Source organism: Lissotriton helveticus, chromosome 11 (assembly GCF_964261635.1).
Source record: "Lissotriton helveticus chromosome 11, aLisHel1.1, whole genome shotgun sequence".
NCBI lineage: Eukaryota > Metazoa > Chordata > Amphibia > Caudata > Salamandridae > Lissotriton > Lissotriton helveticus.
This window is the reverse complement of record NC_136072.1, coordinates 710790218-710814684: the sequence shown is the minus strand read 5'-3', so window position 1 is coordinate 710814684 and position 24467 is coordinate 710790218. Positions and strand designations below refer to the sequence as shown.

General features: G+C 41.7%; 6 non-coding genes across 6 annotated transcripts; all 6 read right to left on the bottom strand.

Annotated features, from left to right (window-relative positions):
- Window positions 1-5345: 5345 nt before the first annotated feature.
- TRNAS-CGA (transfer RNA serine (anticodon CGA)) lies at window positions 5346-5427 on the bottom strand. Its single transcript has one exon. It is a non-coding gene; the product is annotated as a tRNA-Ser (tRNA).
- A 1149-nt stretch (window positions 5428-6576) lies between these two features.
- TRNAS-UGA (transfer RNA serine (anticodon UGA)) lies at window positions 6577-6658 on the bottom strand. Its single transcript has one exon. It is a non-coding gene; the product is annotated as a tRNA-Ser (tRNA).
- A 543-nt stretch (window positions 6659-7201) lies between these two features.
- On the bottom strand, window positions 7202-7282 carry TRNAS-CGA (transfer RNA serine (anticodon CGA)). The gene has a single exon. It is a non-coding gene; the product is annotated as a tRNA-Ser (tRNA).
- Window positions 7283-20611: 13329 nt separating this feature from the next.
- TRNAS-UGA (transfer RNA serine (anticodon UGA)) lies at window positions 20612-20693 on the bottom strand. The gene has a single exon. It is a non-coding gene; the product is annotated as a tRNA-Ser (tRNA).
- Window positions 20694-22812: 2119 nt separating this feature from the next.
- TRNAS-UGA (transfer RNA serine (anticodon UGA)) lies at window positions 22813-22894 on the bottom strand. Its single transcript has one exon. It is a non-coding gene; the product is annotated as a tRNA-Ser (tRNA).
- Window positions 22895-23434: 540 nt separating this feature from the next.
- On the bottom strand, window positions 23435-23513 carry TRNAS-UGA (transfer RNA serine (anticodon UGA)). Its single transcript has one exon. It is a non-coding gene; the product is annotated as a tRNA-Ser (tRNA).
- Between the last annotated feature and the right edge of the window lie 954 nt (window positions 23514-24467).

The following is a 24467-nucleotide window of genomic DNA, read 5'->3' as shown; positions in this document are numbered from 1 at the left end:
TGGCTGGCTCACCTCTATGGCGTGCAGCGTGCTCTTAATAATCTCCCAAGAAGGTCTCTGGGTGGGCGGACCCCATATGAAATGCTCTTTGGCATCAAGATGTACGTCCCTGACCTTGACGGTCTAGACTGTGTGGTTCGCGCCACTTACTTTGACGCAGATGAACATTGCAATGTTTTACAGAATCTACAAAAGACAAGAGACAGTCTTGCAAAGGAACATTTGCCCTCCACGTCGGATGATGCGTTGCAGATCCCGGTAGTTGGCTGGCTACCCCGAGTTGGCGAACTGGTTCGAGAGTAGATCGATAACAAGAAAGAATTTGGTCCTTCCTATCGAGCTCCGGTTCCAGTCCTTGGAGTGAAGGGCACAAGAACAGTCGTTTTACCACCACTTACACAGAGTGGCCGATTCTTCTTAGCATGACACCGGCTGTTTCCTGTCCTTCCATTGTGAGAAATTCAGTTATGCCCGCTGCTTCTAATATTGAACCTGAAGTGGCCATCGAATTACCTGCTGTTTCCAGTCCGTTATTAAATAATTTACCCGGAACTAACATTGATGAGATAGACTATACCTACCCCACTGATTTGTCCATGCCTGACCTGCAAGCACGTTTAGCCACGGAATCCAGATTTTCATTTGACTCTGCTTCCCTTGCCTCGAAGAAACCCTCTCGAATTGCAGTTTATGCTAGCCTGTTTAAAAAACATTTTTTGATTCCCCCTTGGACATACATTTGGCTGGTCCTTTTTTCAGTTTACCTTTTTATGTCAATTGGTTTTGTGTTTTATTTTTTTCGAATCATCAATGGACACTATGTCGAGGAAAGAACATGCATTACTCATTTAAATGGAACTTTGGCCCCGCTTTCCTCATCACATTCTACACACAGATTTAAAAGAGACTTGACTTTGGTTAACATCACAGCATGGCCTGTCCTTGATGGAATCGTGTGGGATGCAGTTCGGTTTCAGATTCATGGCCCGACGGAAGTCGTTAATGTTCCTAATGTACTTAGAGTGAATATGGGGGATGTGGTGAAACAGAACATTCGTTCTGATGACTGGGATGTTAATGCTGTAGAAAGTTTGTTTTCTGATTTACAATACTATGCTGCCTTTGATGCTGAGGATTTATATTTAGAATCTGCTAATTATGGTGAATTATTCTGCTACCAACATTATGGCAATCACTTCTTACACAAAACATCATCCCGAAGGGATACTGTTAATTTTACTCAGTGGGAACATTGCCCAGCACCTACACAAGGGAGTTCAGAAACTTTTCTGAAAAAGTATACTTATTTCACTGACTTTAACCAGTCCAATCCCGAGTCCTTTTATTTTAAATTTCATAACAAGCCACTGTCCAAGGTTAGACTTACCGATACTAAATTGTAGTATTCGAAGGCCTTCCTTGATCAATTAGTTACTGGAGGCTATGAGTTATGGAAGGAAACAATAGACCTTAAATCAGTTTGGGGTTCAAGGGCCTGGCAGGTACAAGGCACTGAGGCTTTGCACCGTGCATGTCTCATCCCGAATCATATGTTGTTTTTAAATGAAACAATTTCCCAGACTACATGCTATGGATTGGCTACTTCTAAAAAGTTAAACACTCCTTCTTTCCCGGAGTTGGAGGAATATGATGGTTGGAGTAACTTTACTCAGTTGTCCATTAGAGAATTACAGGCTCTACTCCTTAATTCCTCCTTTAACATTTCCAGTATGAATCCTAAAGGTTGGCTGCTTTGGCACCGTAGTGCTGATTCTTGCCAAAATAGATTTTTGAATTTAACTGACGGTTTTAAAACTGTTAGATCTGATCCCAGGTTTGACTTGGTTCATACTGTCACCTCTTATTCTGTAGGCAAATTGTGTCAAAATTGGCTGAAACATTCAACTTTACCTGCAGTGAAGAGTCACCTATCTAAACTGAATGCAGACGTGGATTTAAATGATTTCATTAAAGGCCCGGCTAGTGGCAGGTCGAAAAGGTGGATATATGGAGTTTACAATGAAATTTGGAAACTATCACAGATTGAGGCTGCTACACGCCTTAGGGCTATTGATCAGGCGAATCTTGAGAAAGTGCTTGCAGTTGTTGACAATAGTATTAACGTGCTTTCCTCTAGAATTTACACATTGGATAATATTGTGTCGTCAGTTGTCGATATTGTGCATGATGAAGTGTCAGTATTATACCATGGTCAGAATCAATTACGTTCAATCATGCAATTTGCATGGACCCTTCAGACTCTGAAAAATGGTAAAGTTCCCTGGGGGTACATGAACGTTTCTTCTGTGTTTGCACCGTTTAATTTAACTGACAAACAACGCTTGCTTTCAATGCGTGATGCTTCCTTTTCTATGTTACATATTGAAAGGTTAGAATCTTTACCTTTTTCCGTGGCAGAGGCCACTGCTGCAACGTGGCTTATCCACGGTTTAATAACGCTGCCTTTTGCTTTATATAAGTTTTCAAATTGTATGAAATATGTACCCATTGGTCGTTATGAACCTTTAGGTAGCGGTTTCCTTCATGAAGTCTGGTCGCTTCCATACACATACAGATGTTTCAAGGATGACCAAGAAGTTTATCTGAATGGGGAGGAGTGTACTGAGACACCAGATCATTCTTTAATGTGTAGACACATACAGTTACACGGTTCATGCAACAAAGACCGACCGAATATGGCTTGCGTTTTGCAAGGCACGCCAGTTCCTGCTATCATCCACACGTTTAAATTATTAGAAAATGGTAGTTATTTAATGCTCAATAATGAAGACTGTTGTGGGTTAATTAAAGGTATAGCTTTCATCGTAACAGTAAGTGAGCGGGTTATTTGCTGCAGAAATGTGCTTTATCCTCCCACACATGAACATAGGGAGTCTTCCATCTGGCCACAGATACCAACCTTGGGAGCAGAATTCAGCGGCATGGCGAGAATAAGGGCTCTTTTGTCCCAGAAAGAGGTGGCCTTGAGCTCGGCCCGTGAAACGTTCGTGCTTCACATTGCAAACACCCGTACAGAGGTTCAGGCTCTTTTGAATACTGATTTGCCTTTGCATTTCGGAGCGATGGTTCGTACTATCTTTAACGCATCCTCCACAAAAGGCCTAGCGCATTTTTTTAAAGTTGTTAGCAGTGGTCTCGTGACTTCCTTTGAAAAGATTTTTGGAGTCATCCCTGCTTTCTTCCATTCTATTTTTTCATCCTTGTTTGGAGGATTCCCATTTTTACTTGCATTAGCGGCTGGCGCTCTAGTGATTTTCTGTCTTTTTAAATATGGATGTCCTTCCTGTGCAAGACCCCGCGCAACAGCTACTGACGCAGTTTCGCAACCGCATGCTTGAATATTATGGCACACTGCCGTTGGCGACATTGAGCGCGGCATATGGATTATCTTTTCGATTCTCCTATTTCACCTGTGTCCAGCCTGTATTTCACTGCCTGACCTGTGATTTCCATTGGGCCATTGATTTGTGTCTCTGCGGACCGGTTTCTCCTGACGTCGATTTTAATCAGCTGATGAGTCCTATCATTGCTCACGAGTTGGTTTGTTCTGACGAGAGGATTATGGCCTTAGCAGTGGCGCATGGACTAATTGGTCCCTGGGATATATTGTCGGCAGCACAGAATTTCTTGGAACTAAGTTTTCTTGAAAACCCACCGAGCTGTCCTCTGATGGTTATAGAGGATCCGGTGCTGGGAGAACACGTATGTTCTTTTCATCTTTTAAATTGGATGGCTGAACTGTTTTCGGATGAGGACAGTGATTTCCTATTGGAGGCTGTTGCTACTTACTTTGCATATACAGTTTTGTCATAGACACTGCCTCGGATTGACATGCTGATCAATAGCATTTCATTGATATTATTGACTTATTTGTCATATTTTTTATTATTTCCTTGCCTATTGGCTTGAGCCACATTATATTTTTGGGCTATTTTTTAGCATTAATTTTTGATGTTTAATTTCGGATCATGCTCGTTTTCTGTTGAGTTCTGCTCTCATGAGATGGCACTTCTGTTATCATATTTAGTCCGTTCTCGGATCAAGGGGGGTGTCATGTAGCTCCTGAATATCCTTATATCGTGTTAAGTTAGCATAGGTACATTTGAAGTTTAAACGCCAATTTCCATTCTTGCAACTTCTGCACACGACACTTAATTGTTGACTTAACTTTCAACCTAGTAGTTTGCCGTGGTTTATGTGAGAATGATGTGTTGTTGCTCTGATATCAGCTTTGCTTAATAAACTATGTCTGCACGAAGAGTGCTGAAGTTTCAGGAACAACACGATATGGAATTGTTATGAGGTCTGATCTCCACGCCTTCATAGTCATAACACAAGTGCAGCCTTTGCCAACTCGGGCTTTAGGCGGGATTGATATTGCCTTGCATGAGGCACATAGAACACACTTGATGCGGTGCACATGCAGAGAGAGCTGGTGTATGCTGATGTGATTCCGTCATGCTAGGACACTAAGGTATGGGCCCGCCCTAAACCAACCCAAAGAGACCTTCTTAGCTAATAATATAATATATGTGTTAGGGAGGGTGAGATATAAGTGTTGTTAACTCTTATTCATTACACATGCTGTCACCATTCGCTTTTTATGTATTAGTAACTATGCTGGTAATTTTGCTACTGATAATAAGTATACTTGTATTATCTAAGATACTGCGCCTGAGAAGACAGCATTAGTAAATAAACATTTCAAATGCACATGTGTTCTTCTTTACTCCATGTTTTGGTTTGTAATGATAATATAACGAAAGAGTGTTCATGAGTTCCACGTATCCTGAGGTACTGTAAGTTCATGTTCTGGTTTGTCTAAACATTGGGAGTTTGATAAGACCAATGAGACACTGTAGCTAGCTTGGTAAGGGGTAAGTTGGGTACTAAGGTGAGTTTTGGGTCACCCTAATTCGCTGAGGTTCCAATCCTCTGTGCACAGTTTTGTGTGAGAACAGAAACCCTGCGACAACAGATGAGCGGTAATCAATCACTGCACATTCCTACCCTCTCTTCCCTATATTACGGCGCTGGGAATGGGCCCTTAAGAGTACTCAGAAAGAGTCCAAATGCCTAAACAAGACACACTACATAAAAAAATTACTCTTTTTGTGACTCGTCAAGATCAGGCAGGACAGGTCCAGACTACGAACCCTTCCGAACCACCTGCTCTCTTAAACACTTCCTGAGTGTTGAAATTGTCTTAATGTTACATTTAGTTTGAATTTTTGCTGTTTAACTCTGTGACTTGATGAGGATTGACTAACCAGAAGTGAAAATTTCCTTAACAAACCAATTGGTGTTCATGCAAAATCGTACGTCGCTGCAAGCAGGATTCGAACCTATGTAGGGAAACCCCATTGGATTTCGAGTCCAACACCTTAACCACTCGGCCATCGCAGCTCGATGAGTATGATGTCACTGTTGTCGTATATCAGCCATGCGCTGCTCACGTCAGACCGAGACCTAAAAAATAAAGTAACCGAAGGAAGGGGCAGGTATCAGCAGTGCTCTGTTGCCCTCACTTATTTCGCTTGCATTCATACAATTAATAAAAATAGCAACACGTATCACTCAAAGGGAGTGACAGGGCACAGATGAGCAGTAATCAATCACTGCGCATTTCTACCCTCTTTTCCCTATATTACTATACTGGGACCGGGCCCTTAAGTGTACTCAGAAAGAGTCCAAAAGCCTAAACAAGACACTCTACATAAAAAAAATTACTCTTTTCGTGACTCGTCAAGATCAGGCAGGACAGGTCCAGACTACGAACCCTTCGAACCACCGGCTCTCTAAAACACTTCCTGAGTGTTGAAATTGTCTTAATGTTTACATTTAGTTTGAGTTTTTGCTGTTTAACTCTGACTTGATGAGGAGTGCGTAATGAGAAGTGAACATTTCCTTAACAAACCAAATGGTGTTCATGCAAAATCGCATGACGCTGCAAGCAGGATTCGGACCTGCGCAGGGAAACCCCATTGATTTCGAGTCCAACACCTTAACCACTCCGCCATCGCAGCTCCATGTTGTCGTATACGAGCCATGCACTGCTCACGTCAGACCGAGACCTATAAAATAAAGCAACGGAAGGACGGGGCAGGTACCAGCAGTGCCCTGTTGCCCTCACTTATTTCGCATGCTTTCATACAATTATTAAAAAGAGCAACACGTATCACTCAAAGTGAGTGACAGGGCACAGATGAGCGGTAATCAATCACTGCACATTTCTACCCTCTTTTCCCTATATTACGGTGGTGGCAATGGGCCCTTAAGTGTACTCAGAAAGAGTCCAAAAGAATAAACAAGACACGCTTCATAAAAAAAAATTACTCTTTTCGTGACTTGTCTATATCAGGCAGGACAGCTCCAAACTACGAACTCTTACGAGCCACCTGCTCTCTAAAACACTTCCTCGGTGTGGATATTGTCTCAATGTTTACATCTAGTTTGAGTTTTTGCCGTTTAACTCTGTGACTTGATGATGATTGCATAACGAGAAGTGAACATTTACTTAACTAAACCAAATGGTGTTCATGCAAAATCTCATGACGCTGCAAGCAGGATTCGAACCTGCGCAGGGAAACCCCATTGGATTTCAAGTCCAACGCCTTAACCACTCAGCCATCACAGCTCCATGATTATGATGTCACTGTTGTCGTATATGAGCCATGCGCTGCTCACGTCAGGCCGAGACCTAAAAAATAAATTAACATAAGGATGGGGCAGGCACCAGCAGTGCCCTGTTGCCCTCACTTATTTCACATGCTTTCATACAATTAATAAAAATAGCAACACGTATCACTCAAAGTGAGTGACAGGGCACAGATGAGCGGTAATCAATCACTGCGCATTTCTACCCTCTTTTCCCTATATTACGGCGGTGGCAACGGGCCCTTAAGTGTACTCAGAAAGAGTCCAAAAGCCTAAACAAGACACGCTTCATAAATAAAAATTACTCTTTTCCTGACTTGTCTAGATCAGGCAGGACAGGTCCAGACTACGAACCCTTCCGAGCCACCTGCTCTCTAAAACACTTCCTGAGTGTTGAAATTGTCTTAATGTTTACATTTAGTTTGAGTTTTTGCTGTTTAACTCTGTAACTTGATGAGGATTGCGTAACGAGAAGTGAACATTTCCTTAACAAACCAAATGGTGTTCATGCAAAATCACATGACGCTGCAAGCAGGATTCGGACCTGCGCAGGGAAACCCCATTGATTTCGAGTCCAACACCTTAACCACTCGGCCATCGCAGCTTCATGTTCTCGTATACGAGCCATGCACTGCTCATGTCAGACCGAGACCTAAAAAATAAAGCAACGGAAGGACGGGGCAGGTACCAGCAGTGCCCTGTTGCCCTCACTAATTTCGCATGCTTTCATACAATTAATAAAAATAGCAAAACGTATCAGTCAAAGTGAGTGATAGGGCAAAGATGAGCGGTAATCAATTACTGCACATTTCTACCCTCTATTCCTACAATTATTAAAAAGAGCAACACGTATCACTCAAAGTGAGTGACAGGGCACAGATGAGCGGTAATCAATCACTGCACATTTCTACCCTCTATTCCCTATATTACGGTGGTGGCAACGGGCCCTTAAGTGTACTCAGAAAGAGTCCAAAAGCCTAAACAAGACACTCTACATAAAAAAAATTACTCTTTTCGTGACTCGTCAAGATCAGGCAGGACAGGTCCAGACTACGAACCCTTCGAACCACGGGCTCTCTAAAGCCCTTCCTGGGTGTGGAAATTGTCTTAATGTTTACATTTAGTTTGAGTTTTTGCTGTTTAACTCTGTGACTTGATGAGGATTGCGTAACGAGAAGTGAACATTTCCTTAACAAACCAAATGGTGTTCATGCAAAATCGCACGACGCTGCAAGCAGGATTTGGACCTGCGCAGGGAAACCCCGTTGATTTCGAGTCCAACTGTAGTGTAGTTCCTATATTCCCAATAGGCTCTGCGCATTGGAATATTATATTCAGCAGTGTAGACGTAGGACTGAGGTTATCTAGGTCTCTACTGACTATATTAGACTTAAGGTTTGCCAGCTAGCTCAGAGGTCACTAGAAACTTTCTCGAATAAACGAGAAGGAGTTGAACCTCCCTGGATAGACAAGAAGGGATTAGCTTCTGACAACCATAGAACATGACAACTTTGCTCTCCCTGAATAAGAATGTATCTCTAGAGTCGTGTGAAAACAAAAGACAGCTATTTCACTCAGTCAAATGTGCGTACTTAGTTTCACCAGAATGCAGAGAAAAGAGAGACGGGCGTTTTCAATAAAAGGTGTTATTTATTGAGCAGTCTTCTTCCTCATACAAGAGAAATGAATTGCCACGATTGTAATACTCATGGTAAAGTAAAGTGCGTACAGTAAAAGGAGGATTATAAAATAATACTGTAAAAGCATTGATATGGTTTCTTAGCCATATGATACTTTAAAATAGATAAAATATATACATACATATATACATTGACTAATCATACTCAACTGGTGCTTCTAACTATGCCTACCCCGGTGTACCTGACCTAATCCTAATACGTGGGAAGGAGTAAGTAAGTAGCAGTTTAAGTTAAGTTGGTTTTGCCAAGAATCTGACTCAAGAATTCTCTGTAAGTGTTTAGTCAGTTCCGTACCTGGGTAATAGAAAGCAGGAGGTCTGGTATCTCTCTCTCAGGGCTCGATATCCCAGCAACCCGCAAGGGTAGGCTGGAAACGGCGGAGCTGGATTTCTCGGCAGGAGAAAAGACAGCGTCTTTCTCAGCGCGTCAAGGAGGAGGGGCAGCGTCCGTGGGCTCTCGCATCAGCTGGGCTTACGGGCAAGTAGATAGCTGCTCTGCTCCAGAATCACCACTGTGTGTTTGCTTAAGGCAACGTTGGTATATTTATACCTGAAAGGTGCCTGGGTTTGACGTAAGGTTGGACATAAGACGTCAATAAAGATGTCACTAAGAACTGGCCGTTCTTACAGTGCTTTACAGGAGTTCTAGGATGAAATCAAAACAAAAGCAAGGGGGATTTCCCAGGTTGCTGGAGGCTTGGTTTTGTTTAGAGAACTCGGTGTGCTTTCTAGGGGGCCGGAGAAGTAGCCTTGCTTAATGTGACAGCATGTGCTACGACTGAATTATGGATATGATTATTATGCCGTTATATTATTGATTATAACCGGGCAAGGGCATAAAATAGGAATATCGATTCGGGTTTCCTAGATAAAACACTACACCCACTCCACGAATTAATGTCCATCATTACTAAAACTAAGCAATAGTAAACATTTAAAAGGTGCATGTGTATACCATCCCACCCCAAAATACATTTTTGCATTTGAAATGGTGTATGGGAAATACATGAAAATGATTATAGGTACTGTACGTTTTTCAAGCAGTGTAATCATTCAAAAAAAGATGCATATATATATATCGGCATGAATGATTTGTGAAATTTACACATGAAATGGCTCTTAATACAGAAAAAAAAGTGTGAGACCATTCCATCACATATAAATACAGTCATTTCTAAATATGCTAGAGGCTGAGGTAATATATTGTCTCTAGAGTTCCTAAAAATAGAAGCTCTGTTCTCTAAGAATAGTTCTACTTTAAGCAGAGTACAAGTGCCAAAAAAAAGGTAAATATTTTGGAATCAGGAAAAAAAATAATTTTGCTTTCAGGGGAGAGAGAAAAAAAATATAGTTCCAAATATGTTCAGTAGCTTTTGTTTAACAAAGCCGAAGGCCGAATTCAGAGTTCAGGGAACGCTGTGTACTAGTTTGCTTTAAAGTTATTATTTTTGTTCGGGGGAAAACATCATTTCAGACAGACTTTCAAAAAAGTGGTCTACCGCTTCAGGTGAAAGTTCGACTAAGTTGGAAAATGCCGCAACTGTGCAGTCGTGAGAATGATTGCTATCATTGATGTCTTGATCAGCAATGCTCACAGAAGGTCGTACCTGGGTGATGTTGCTCTCATCTTGTACTTCACTACCCTTTAATCGCAGTGGAGAAGTCTCAACAAATGCCGTCATCAGGATTGGTAACCGCTGGGGACAACACGATGCATGAGCCGTTACAGGACTTAGCAAAGTATCTGTATCCAATGGTACTGCTGATTGTAGTGTAAGACAGACGTCCAACACACATTCTTCTCCGCACAGCATACATCGTAGCACAGGTAAGATACAATTCTGCCAGATGGGTCTGAATGAAAGAAACCAGGTCATATTCAGATCTCTAAGCCGGGCTAATCCAAGGACTTTAGTTATGCGGTCCCGATAGCGTATAGCTAGGATCGTTTCTTCCATAGTTGCAGGAGTCTTGTCTGCGTTTTGGCTTGACATAACGAAGCAGGAGTAGCAAAAATAAAATGCCTGCTACGAGTCCCAACAGGAGTGGTAGGCCGCCAAAGACAGAATGGCCAAAATTAGGAAAAATGCCCAGAACAGTTGTGAAGGGTGTTAACAGTCCCGAAAAAATTGTCTTAAATATATGTGGGATACCGGTCGTATCAGACATATTTAGGATTTGGCTTAACATTTCTGCGAAATGTAGGGGTCAATTTGTTGATAAAAGTGTATGTATCTCTGCCGTTGTCCTTGCAACTTGAAGATCATACGTTTCTTTTGATGACGTCAAGGGCACAGTTGTCTGTAAAAGGACAGACTTTATTCTGCTTAAAGTATCAATTCGAATAGAAGAGATATTCAAAATGGGCCAAATTTTTGCCTCCCTGTCTGGAGTGCTGTTTGGAAACAATACTTGCATAAAGCAAGTGACCATGGAACTAATGCTAACTAGATAAGCTTTTCCTGGCACCTTGCCACAACATCTGTGGTCCACTATTAGAATGTAGCTCCCGTTAGAAAGCCGTCTAAGGAATGGCTCTATTCGAGTTGCAGGTGTGCCATGCTGGTGACATGAAAGGTTATTTGAAGTCCCCTCACAGGCCCCATGCAGGTTAATACCTTGACACAGAAGTATACCACTTAGTGATTTTTTACAATTATTACCACTAAGAAATACATTCTGTTCCTTTTCACTATAACATGTGTGTGTGTAAGGTAATTTCCATGATGACTTAATGTACCCTTTACCCAACCTTTCATACTGGCCTGCTGGTATATATTCTTGACAGAATTTAAATTTGAAAGTTGTTATCGGAATAGTTATTATTCCGTGTATTATCCATTCAATGACAGGTCGTTCTGACATTGTCAATGGTAATCTCTCAAGTTTTTCAATTCTCAGAATTGTATATTCCGCTCCTTTCTGTGCCAAGCTGATTTGTGTATCAGTAAGGTTAAAGATAGAGTATAATGACGTTGTGTTGATTAAACGCCAAGGCACGTAGCCTGAACGCAGATTTTGTAACGTCCAGCCAAGCTGTACAATAGAACGTAATTGGGACTGACCATGTTGTAACATTAGTAAGTCCTGCTCTATTATATCTATAGCAGATGATACAATGCTGTCCAGTGAATATATTCTGGAAGACAGAGTCATTAACCCATTGTCCACAACAGAAAGTGATTTTTCCAAATTAATACGGTCAATTCCCCGTATTTTTTCTGCTGTTTCAATTTGCGTTTCTTTCCAAGCTTCGTTGTAAGCTGCGTATATACCGGCCGCTATGAAATGTTTTTGACGCTGTTTGCGTGGTCCCATTATAATATCACGCAAGTCAGCACCGTCTTTAAGTAAAGTCAAGTGTTGCTTAATTTCTGCCAGTGTGGATTTCTGTAGCCATTCGAGGCAGAGTTTTCCTACACTGTATGTTGTAACTATCCCTGGATGTTGTCTCTGGGAGTATCTAGGGTCTGGCCTGGTCAATTTGAACCCCTGTATTTTGTTCAGGAATCTATCTTGACAGTTATTTGTGTCTGTGGGCCAGATCAACCATTTTTTCCAATCAGGATGTGTTCTGTTTTGGTTAAAAATATGTGATACGTCTATCTCAACATCTGTGGTGCTATTACTGTCAGGTGTTGGCTTTGGAATAGACGGTTTGTTTAAGTCTTTAATTTTGGCTAGGCCAAGACAGGTTGTCTGCTGAATTGTGTCATTCAAGAATATAATTTGTTCTGGGATCATGCAGGCTCTAAATAATGATTCTATACCTTGGACCTGCCATTCTTTGGTACCCCAGATGGTTTTTGTTTCAATATTGTTTTTCCAAAAATCAAAACCAAATGTAGTCATTTTTTCATAAAATGCTTCTGAATAGATTAATTTAGTGTTTGTCAGCATTGTTTTCATTCCTGTCTTATTTAACATTTTGAAATAAAAAGCTTCTGCTTCACTTGTGTTAAACCCTGAGAAGTATGGAAATTTCTCATAAAATGTTTTTGAACTGCCTTTTGGTGGAGTTGCACAATGTTCCCATTGATTATAATTTAAAACATTTCTAGGTTAAGCAGATTTATGCAAATAGTGATGTGCAAAGTGGTTGTAGCAGTACATCTGTTCATAATTAGAAGAACCCTGCAAGTAATCATGTTCTCTAAATGTTGCCGACATTACTAAATCTGACATCATATCATTAATACTTTCAAAGTCCCCAAGATCAGAGAATGTGCTCGGTTTTACAAAGTCACTCAATGAAATCTTGAACTGGTGTGAATACTTCAAGAGCTCGACCGGGCCATAAATATCGTAATCTATTTTGTCCCAAGCTACCCCACCGGGTATTGGATTGGCTGTGACATTCACGGATGATAGTTCTCTTTTCTCGATGTGAGATGACTTGTGTGGCTTTAGGACCAAGTTGATGTTCTGACTTGCTGTGTCCATTGTACTATATTTTCCCTCAATGAATTTTCCCAAACAAAGAACCATGATGAGCCAAAGCAGGAGGAAAAGTACACCTAACACAATCCAAAATTCAATCCATGGAGAAATCAGATAGGTTTCTTTAAGTTGATGAAAGAGTTCTGTTGCTTTGTCTTTAAAAGATTTTGTTGTTGGCTGTTCTTCAAATTCGCTTGGATTATCAGAAAAGTCATCGAAGTTGATGAAGTAGCCAGATGCAGTTCTGTCAATTTGTTGGAATTGCTTCCGGATTTTTATTTGCTTTTGGAATTTTCTTTGTTTCATTAGCATAGTCTGTGGCTACATCGTTGTAGACAGGTGTTTCTTGACGAACTGTTGCAATTTGGGTTTCAAGAGGCACAAGTTCCATGGCATTATTGCATAGTCCTTTTTTATTCACTGCAGGTTTATCAAATGTGATTAGTCTCTCAGTTTGAACCTCTTGTATTGTAGCAAACTTTGGTGTTCTGCTACTTCTTGGGAGTCCACTGGTCCTACTACTTATTATTGGCCACATGATTGTGGTTTTACCAGGTCGATGGATACAACTCGGTTCTCCTTTTTACCAGCAAGGGGCGGTAGTACAACTGATCTTGTTCCGTTGACAGCTAAGACAGGTACTGCTTTTCTGTAAGAAGGCCCAAATTCCTTCCTCACCGCGATCTTCTCTCTGACCAGATCCCCAATCTTTGGAATCCAGACAGGCCTTGCTGGGACAGGTGGTTTCTCTTCAGTGGCTGTTGGCTGTTGTTTTAGCTTTACGTTGCTCAGGACTTTTCTTGTTTCATTTAAGTCCTGTAAAATAGCCAAATGATCTTTGATATCAAAGCATTTTTCTTCTACCACTGAAGTCTGAATATCTAAGTCCTGAATATGCATTCTAGTCCCGAACAATAGTTCGTACGGACTGAAACCTTTTAGAGTATTTCTTGGCAGATTGTTAAGACTACGTTGGACACTTGTTAAATGTTGGACCCACCCATCACCCGTACCTAATACCCTAGCCGTTATAGATTGCTTTATGTCTCTGTTTTTTCTTTCCACAATCCTGTTTCCCTCAGGAAGGAAGTGACAAGAGTACCGCAATGCAATACCCATGCCGGTCATGGCCTCCTTATAAGCTCGAGAGCTAAAAAGCAGGACCATGGTCAGAATGTAGCATGCCAATTGCGTATGTGCCGATATAGACTTGCAAATCTTTTATAACAGTTCTGGCGTCAGATGAGCGCTGGTGTCTACATTCTAAGTGAATCTAGTCTTAAATAATATACATTGGGACGCATGTTTCCAGTTTAATCATGCGTATAGATCGCCTTATGCTTTCTATTAGTTGTTCTGGCACTATTTCGGCCGGTTCGCCACTGCGATCTCTGTTGCAGTTTTCACAATTTTTTGCAAATTTGTGATTATCCACGCTCATTCCCGGCCACCAGTATTCTGATTGTAATTCTGTCAGAGATTCTTTGATCATCTGATGCCTTAGACCTAATCCCATATGTGCTTCTTGTATTAAGAAGATTCTCCTGTTCGTGTTTGGAATTACTCTATCCCTCACTCCAGGGATTCGAGCAAAAGGAACAGAGTTTGCATCGATTATGTATGTATAATTGAGTGGATGGTTCACGGGTAGCGCTGCACAGTCGCCTTTTGAAGACGTTTTTACCGCCAGCATGGTTTCCCCGTCTATGTATTTTTCTGAACGCTTTTTTGTGGCTACGGAAGCCGGATTAGTTGCTTCCGCTGTGGCTGTCTCAGTCAATGAATTCCCTGCAGCGTGAACGCCATCACGCTCAGTGTATGTATCACGTGAGTCTTTTGTAGTTCTTTCTGTAAAAGAACTACTTGTTCCCAAAGCGATTTTTGCTTGATTGTGGCACCTGTGTCATCTTTGTAACCGTTTTGAACCCATTTCTGCAAGTCATTATTGTATGATTTGACGCAGGAATGCGAATCGCACACTATTAGTGTCGGGAATTCGCGACCGGCAATGTCGAGCGCCATTTTTAAAGCTATTAATTCAGTTTGTTGACCTGAATTGTCTTTTACAGATTGTGATATTGTTACCAGTGGCATTAATTTACCTCCGCGCCACCGGCATTTTACAACCTCGCACGTAGCGTTATAAGCTTCTTTTCCCCAAACTGAGGGTTGTGCATATCCGTCTGTATATATTACACAGGCGTAAAGTTGTATGGGCAGAATTTCGATTGGCAGAGGATAGTCTCTTTCATATGTTAGATATTTCATTTTTTTTCATTTCCGGGTCAAAATAGTATTTCACTTTGTCTGTAGCAAAGAGAATTTTCCCATGTTTCCATTTTGGATCTAATGCCATGGTAGTTAAATTACACGGGCTTGTTAACGCCTCGAAGGCTGATTCTGCTGTAAAAACAGTAATCCGTCTGCCTTGGGCCTGGGCTCTTTCTTTTGCTACAGCTGTTTGAACCACATTTACAACATTTTTCGCGAGACTGAATGTTTGTTCAGCTTGTGTGTACAAGTGTGATTTGTATGCTATTGGTACCTTTTCTCCCTCATTAGAGGTCAGGTACGTAAATCCGCATCTTCCTGGGATGACTCGGATTACAAGGTTGCGTGTATTATCGCGAGTTTGCAATTTTGTTTTTGCTAACATGTCTGTTTGCAATGATCTCAAAATTTCTGTGTGTTTTTGAGTCCAATTGATTGGTTTAAAATCAGGTTTTATTAATTCATAGAGAGGTTTAACCCTCTCCGCATAATTTAGAATGTAAGTTCTTCCGAAATTCAGGAAACCTAGTATTGATTGTAAGTTCTTCAGCGTTTTAGGTGCTTGGAGTACCGCACACTTCTCTAAGAAATTGTCTGCTAGGCTTTTGCCTTCACTTGATAATTCATATCCTAAAAACAGGACAGTTAGATGGGCAATTCGTGACTTTTTAAATTTGAATTTGTAACCCTCTGCTGCGAACCCAAGTATTATGGTGTTCACTCTTTTCAAGTGAGTATCCAAGTCATCATCTGTTAGATGTCATCGACATAAGATAATGCCTCATCATCATATATTTGTAGTAACTCTGTTACTCTTGCTGAGAATAATCCTGGGCTATTCTTGAACCCCTGTGGGAGTCGACAGAAATTTTACTGCGAGCCCATTATTGAGAAAGCGGTCAAATACCTGCTTTCAGGTGCAATGTTTTGACAAAAGAATCCATTAGAGATGTCTAATGTTGTTTTGTATTTTTTGCGCACGATGTTATTCATTAGTGCTGCACTATGTGAGTTTTGTACTGTAAATGTCTTGCAACATGAGTTAAGGTCTCTGTAGTCCAAAACTAGTCGATATGAATCATCTGGCTTGGAGACAGGAAACACAGGATTGTTCATTTGTGAGGTGCATATTTCAATCACCCCCTGGTATTCAAGTTGATCTAAGATCTCCCTGTTTTTTAGCTTCTTGCTTAATTGGGTACTGCCTTTGTGCAGTTGGTTGACATTTTAATTGGATTTTGTGAGGAGGAGAGTCCTCATCCCATCCTACATGATTTTTATATAATGCAGGAGCTTGGGCTACTGCCCACTTTCTTGCAAGTGTATATTTTTTATGAATTGGAATGTGATTTGAGAAGGCAGGCATAATCATTTCTTCGCCATGAGGGCACTCCCTGACAAACTCTGGTGGCCAGTCTTTCTCAGCTAAACGAATATCATAGCCTTTGGAAAGGTTATCCCAAAATAGACCCCTTACTTTCCTAGTCTTATCTCCCTCTATACGTAATGTTATTTCGTATATTTTATGAGGTTTGCTAACTCTGCTGTCTGCAGTTTCCACTTGAATGTATTCATTCGTGTCCACTGTCTCCAGATGATTCATCAGGATCTTGCGAGCTATGGTCACTTCTGCTGCGCTGTCTAGCGCTGTCTGGGCCCACACTCCGTTTTTCAGTTGTGTCCTCAGTATCCTCGGCATGTTTAACTATTTTAATGCTGGCTACCTTCTTTCTTGGAAATTGTAATTTTTTACTTTGATGAGCAGGTTCCTTGTCTTTGGACTTGACGTGCTCTTCCCTTTGTTCTGACCGTCCTCTTCTTTCCGATTTCTCGAAGGAAGTCTGAAAAGATCGAGAGGGACGTGTATCAATATCTTGATATCTATCGGGTTTCTTTAGATTATCCCTATTTCTAAGGTTGTATTTTTTCTCAAAGGGCTCCCTCTGGGGATACTTGTGTCCTTGGTCCGGAGATCTTTCTCTCCGCCGAGGAGACCTTCCTCTGGACTGGAATCTTTTTTCTTTGGGAGTGGATTGTTTATTTCCATCCCAGCTCTTTTTTCGGAGTGTTTAGATTATTTTTAATAAATAGTTAGTTGGGGTTTTTACTGGTTTCCCACCCAAACTATCTCTTCCTAGTTCTTCATAGCATTTTTCTATGATTCTGGCAAGTTCAAATGGTTGTTCTGCTATATCTGTTTCTTTCAATGTCTGGCGGAAATTTATATCATCCGTTGCCAATTGAACCAACTCTCTATATGCCTTTGTTAATTCTTTTATTTTAACTAAGAGTTCTTCGCTAGACATTTTATCAATGTCAGGTTGTGGTGTGTAGCTGGCTAGAACCGGCCACGTTGCTCCTGGTCTACCTAGTGGACCGAGCCTGGTGATGTGATTATTATGTTTTAGGGCGCCTTTAAACCAGAGCAGGTGCTCTTGGTATTTTAATCGGATTTCCACCTCCTCGAAAGGGGTGTATTCATCCGGAGGTTCATCTATTTTGTAATAGTGGAACTCGTGTGTGACAGCGTTTGCTGCTGGAAAGTTTATGCATGAATAGAATACCTCTGTCTGCCGATATTCGTGTGCCTCAATTACGAATATGACTGTACCACCTCTCGATGTCAGTCCATTCTCTATAAGTTTAGGAGTTATCGTTTTTCTTATGTTGACCGGAATGAGTATTGCATACGGGTCACTCTGTAGGAGACTTGTGTCATCCTCTAGGAGTCGAGCCGCTATTCTTGCTGCTTCCCTTTCTTCTTCAGTTTCTGACATTTTACTGACAGAAAGGTTTTGGTTGCAGATCAAGTTTCAAGGAAACAAAGATTAGGTGCCCAATATTTTGGAACACTGTATCCTTCAACGTTGACTAAACCAAAAACTATACATAGAAATCTCTTCCTACTAAGTTCCAGCGGATTTTTAACCTTTTACCCACTCCAGACGTCTTTTGGAGTATTTACGGGAAAAAGGGTCTGTGTGAAAAAGCATGACTGAGTTATTCTAACGTCTTGCGTTAGATTTATCGCCTTACCAAACGTTGGGCGCCATGTAGTGTAGTTCCTATATTCCCAATAGGCTCTGCGCATTGGAATAATATATTCAGCAGTGTAGACGTAGGACTGAGGTTATCTAGGTCTCTACTGACTATATTAGACTTAAGGTTTGCCAGCTAGCTCAGAGGTCACTAGAAACTTTCTAGAACAAACGAGGAGGAGTTGAACCTCCCTGGATAGACAAGAAGGGATTAGCTTCTGACAACCATAAAACAAGACAACTTTGCTCTCCCTGAATAAGAGTGTATCTCTAGAGTCATGTGAAAACAAAAGACAGCTATTTCACTCAGTCAAATGTGCGTACTTAGTTTCACCAGAATGCAGAGAAAAGAGAGACGGGAGTTTTCAATAAAAGGTGTTATTTATTGAGCAGTCTTCTTCCTGTTACAAGAGAAATGAATTGCCACGATTGTAATACTCATAGTAAAGTAAAGTGCGTACAGTAAAAGGAGGATTATAAAATATTACTGTAAAAGCATTGATATGGTTTCTTAGCCATATGATACTTTAAAATAGATAAAATATATACATACATATATACATTGACTAATAGTACTCAACTGGTGCTTCTAACTATGCCTACCCAGGTGTACCTGACCTAAGCCTAATACGTGGGAAGGAGTAAGTAAGTAGCAGTTTAAGTTAAGTTGGTTTTGCCAAGAATCTGACTCAAGAATTCTCTGTAAGGGTTTAGTCAGTTCCGTACCTGGGTAATAGAAAGCAGGAGGTCTGGTATCTCTCTCTCAGGACTCGATATCCCAGCAACCCGCAAGGGTAGGCTGGAAACGCCAGAGCTGGATTTCTCGGCAGGAGGAAAGACAGCGTCTTTCTCAGGGAGGAGGGGCAGCGTCCGTGGGCTCTCGCATCAGCTGGGCTTACGGGCAAGTAGATAGCTGCTCTGCTCCAGAATCACCACCGTGTGTTTGCTTAAGGCAACGTTGGTATATTTATACCTGAAAGGTGCCTGGGTTTGACGTAAGGTTGGACATAAGACGTCAATAAAGATGTCACTAAGAACTGGCCGTTCTTACAGTGCTTTACAGGAGTTATAGGACGAAATCAAAACAAAAGCAAGGGGGATTTCCCAGGTTGCTGGAGGCTTGGTTTTGTTCAGAGAACTCGGTGTGCTTTCTAGGGGGCCGGAGAAGTAGCCTTGCTTAATGTGACAGCATGTGCTACGACTGAATTATGGATATGATTATTATGCCGTTGTATGGATAATATTGATTATAACCGGGCAAGGGCATAAAATAGGAATATCGATTTGGGTTTCCTAGATAAAACACTACACAACACCTTAACCACTCGGCAATCGCAGCTCCATGTTGTTGTATACGAGCCATGCACTGCTCACGTCAGACCGAGACCTAAAAAATAAAGCAACGGAAGGACGGGGCAGGTACCAGCAGTGCCCAGTTGCCCTCACTTATTTCGCATGCTTTCATACAATTAATAAAAATAGCAACACGTATCACTCAAAGTGAGTGACAGGGCACAGATGAGCGGTAATCAATCACTGCACATTTCTACCCTCTTTTCCCTATATTACGGCGCTGGGAATGGGCCCTTAAGAGTACTCAGAAAGAGTCCAAATGCCTAAACAAGACACTCTACGTAAAAAAAATTACTCTTTTCGTGACTTGTCTATATCAGGCAGGACAGCTCCAGACTACGAACCCTTCCGAGCCACCTGCTCTCTAAAACACTTCCTGGGAGTGGAAATTGTCTCAATGTTTACATCTAGTTTGAGTTTTTGCCGTTTAACTCTGTGACTTGATGATGATTGCATAACGAGAAGTGAACATTTACTTAACTAAACCAAATGGTGTTCATGCAAAATCTCTTGAAGCTGCAAGCAGGATTCAAACCTAAGCATGGAAACCCCATTGGATTTAGTCCAACGCCTTAACCACTCGGCCATCACAGCTGCGTGAGTATGAAGTCACTGTTGTCGTATACGAGCCATGCGCTGCTCACATCAGGCCGAGACCTAAAAATTAAAGTAACGGAAGGACGGGCACGTACCAGCAGTGCCCTGTCTCCCTCACTCATTTCGCATGCTTTCATACAATTAATAAAAATAGCAACACGCATCACTCAAAGTGAGTGACAGGGCACAGATGAGCGGTAATCAATCACTGCACATTCCTACCCTTTTTCCCTATATTACGGCGCTGGGAATGGGCCCTTAAGAGTACTCAGAAAGAGTCCAAATGCCTAAACAAGACACTCTACATAAAAAAATTACTCTTTTCATGACTCGTCAAGATCAGGCAGGACAGGTCCAGACAACGAACCCTTCGAACCACCTGCTCTCTAAAACACTTCCTGAGTGTTGAAATTGTCTTAATGTTTACATTTAGTTTGAGTTTTGGCTGTTTAACTCTGTGACTTGATGAGGATTGCGTAACGAGAAGTGAACATTTCCTTAACAAACCAAATGGTGTTCATGCAAAATCTCATGACGCTGCAAGCAGGATTCAAACCTAAGCGGGGAAACCCCATTGGATTTCAAGTCCAACGCCTTAACCACTCGGCCATCACAGCTGCGTGAGTATGAAATCACTGTTGTCGTATACGAGCCATGCGCTGCCCACATCAGGCCGAGACCTAAAAATTAAAGTAACGGAAGGACGGGGCACGTACCAGCAGTGCCCTGTCTCCCTCACTCATTTCGCATGCTTTCATACAATTAATAAAAAAAGCAACACGCATCACTCAAAGTGAGTGACAGGGCACAGATGAGTGGTAATCAATCACTGCACATTTATTACCCTCTTTTCCCTATATTACGGTGGTGGCAACGGGCCCTTAAGTGTAGTCAGAAAGAGTCCAAAAGAATAAACAAGACACTCTTCATGAAAAAAAATTACTCTTTTCGTGACTTGTCTATATCAGGCAGGACAGCTCCAGACTACGAACCCTTCCGAGCCACCGGCTCTCTAAAACACTTCCTGGGTGTGGAAATTGTCTCAATGTTTAACTCTAGTTTGAGTTTTTGCCGTTTAACTCTGTGACTTGATGATGATTGCATAACGAGAAGTGAACATTTACTTAACTAAACCAAATGGTGTTCATGCAAAATCACTCACTGCACATTCCTACCCTCTTTTCCCTATATTAGGGCGCTGGGAATGGGCCCTTAAGAGTACTCAGAAAGAGTCCAAATGCCTAAACAAGACACGCTACATTAAAAAATTACTCTTTTTGTGACTCGTCAAGATCAGGCAGGACAGGTCCAGACTACGAACCCTTCCAAATCACTTGCTCTCTTAAACACTTCCTGAGTGTTGAAATTGTCTTAATGTTTACATTTAGTTAGAATTTTTGCTGTTTAACTCTGTCACTTGATGAGGATTGACTAACGAGAAGTGAAAATTTCCTTAACAAACCAAATGGTGTTCATGCAAAATCACACGTCGCTGTAAGCAGGATTCGAACCTGCGCAGGGAAACTCCATTGTATTTGAAGTCCAACGCATTAACCACTCGGCCATTGCAACTCCATGAGTATGATGTCACTGTTGTCGTATATGAGCCATGCGCTGCTCACGTCAGACCGAGACCTAAAAAATAATGCAACGGAAGGACGGGGCAGGTACCAGCAGTGCTCTGTTGCCCTCACTTATTTCGCTTGCTTTCATACAATTAATAAAAATAGCAACACGTATCACTCAAAGTGAGTGACAGGGCACAGATGAGCAGTAATCAATCACTGCGCATTTCTACCCTCTTTTCCCTATATTACGGCGCTGGGACAGGGCCCTTAAGAGTACTCAGAAAGAGTCCAAATGCCTAAACAAGACACACTACATAAAAAAATTACTCTTTTTGTGACTCGTCAAAATCAGGCAGGACAGGTCCAGACTACGAACCCTTCGAGCTACCTGCTCTCTTAAACACTTCCTGAGTGTTGAAATTGTCTTAATGTTTACTTTTAGTTTGAAATTTTTGCTGTTTAACTCTGTCACTTGATGAGGATTAACTAACGAGAAGTGAAAATTTCCTTAACAAACCAAATGGTGTTCATGCAAAATCGCACGTCACTGTAAGCAGGATTCGAACCTGCGCAGGGAAACTCCATTGTATTTCAAGTCCAACGCATTAACCACTCGGCCATCGCAACTCCATGAGCATGATGTCACTCTTGTCGTATATGAGCCATGCGCTGCTCACGTCAGACCGAGACATAAAAAATAAAGTAACGGAAGGACGGGGCAGGTACCAGCAGTGCTCTGTTGCCCTCACTTATTTCGCTTGCTTTCATACAATTAATAAAAATAGCAACACGTATCACTCAAAGTGAGTGACAGGGCACAGATGAGCAGTAATCAATCACTGCGCATTTCTACCCTCTTTTCCCTATATTACGGCGCTGGGACAGGGCCCTTAAGTGTACTCAGAAAGAGTCCAAAAGCCTAAACAAGACACTCTACATAAAAAAATTACTCTTTTCGTGACTCGTCAAGATCAGGCAGGACAGGTCCAGACTACGAACCCTTCCGAGCCACCTGCTCTCTAAAACACTTCCTGAGTGTTGAATTTGTCTTAATGTTTACATTTAGTTTGAGTTTTTGCTGTTTAACTCTGTGACTTGATGAGGATTGCGTAACGAGAAGTGAACATTTCCTTAACAAACCAAATGGTGTTCATGCAAAATCTCATGACGCTGCAAGCAGGATTCAAACCTAAGCGGGGAAACCCCATTGGATTTCAAGTCCAACGCCTTAACCACTCGGCCATCACAGCTGCGTGAGTATGAAGTCACTGTTGTCGTATACGAGCCATGCGCTGCTCACATCAGGCCGAGACCTAAAAATTAAAGTAATGGAAGGACGGGGCACGTACCAGCAGTGCCCTGTCTCCCTCACTCATTTCGCATGCTTTCATACAATTAATAAAAAAAGCAACACGCATCACTCAAAGTGAGTGACAGGGCACAGATGACCGGTAATCAATCACTGCACATTCCTACCCTCTTTTCCCTATATTACGGCGCTGGGAATGGGCCCTTAAGAGTACTCAGAAAGAGTCCAAATGCCTAAACAAGACACGCTACATAAAAAATTACTCTTTTTGTGACTCGTCAAAATCAGGCAGGACAGGTCCAGACTACGAACCCTTCCGAACCACCTGCTCTCTTAAACACTTCCTGAGTGTTGAAATTGTCTTAATGTTTACATTTAGTTTGAATTTTTGCTGTTTAACTCTGTGACTTGATGAGGATTGACTAACGAGAAGTGAAAATTTCCTTAACAAACCAAATGGTGTTCATTCAAAATCGTACGTCACTGCTAGCAGAATTCAAACCTGCGCAGGGAAATCCCATTGGATTTCAAGTCCAACGCCTTAACCACTCGGCCATCGCAACTCCATTAGTATGATGTCACTGTTGTCGTATATGAGCCATGCGCTGCTCACGTCAGACCGAGACCTAAAAAATAATGCAACGGAAGGACGGGGCAGGTACCAGCAGTGCTCTGTTGCCCTCACTTATTTCGCTTGCTTTCATACAATTAATAAAAATAGCAACACGTATCACTCAAAGTGAGTGACAGGGCACAGATGAGCAGTAATCAATCACTGCGCATTTCTACCCTCTTTTCCCTATATTACGGCGCTGGGACAGGGCCCTTAAGAGTACTCAGAAAGAGTCCAAATGCCTAAACAAGACACACTACATAAAAAAATTACTCTTTTTGTGACTCGTCAAAATCAGGCAGGACAGGTCCAGACTACGAACCCTTCGAGCTACCTGCTCTCTTAAACACTTCCTGAGTGTTGAAATTGTCTTAATGTTTACTTTTAGTTTGAAATTTTTGCTGTTTAACTCTGTCACTTGATGAGGATTAACTAACGAGAAGTGAAAATTTCCTTAACAAACCAAATGGTGTTCATGCAAAATCGCACGTCACTGTAAGCAGGATTCGAACCTGCGCAGGGAAACTCCATTGTATTTCAAGTCCAACGCATTAACCACTCGGCCATCGCAACTCCATGAGCATGATGTCACTCTTGTCGTATATGAGCCATGCGCTGCTCACGTCAGACCGAGACATAAAAAATAAAGTAACGGAAGGACGGGGCAGGTACCAGCAGTGCTCTGTTGCCCTCACTTATTTCGCTTGCTTTCATACAATTAATAAAAATAGCAACACGTATCACTCAAAGTGAGTGACAGGGCACAGATGAGCAGTAATCAATCACTGCGCATTTCTACCCTCTTTTCCCTATATTACGGCGCTGGGACAGGGCCCTTAAGTGTACTCAGAAAGAGTCCAAAAGCCTAAACAAGACACTCTACATAAAAAAATTACTCTTT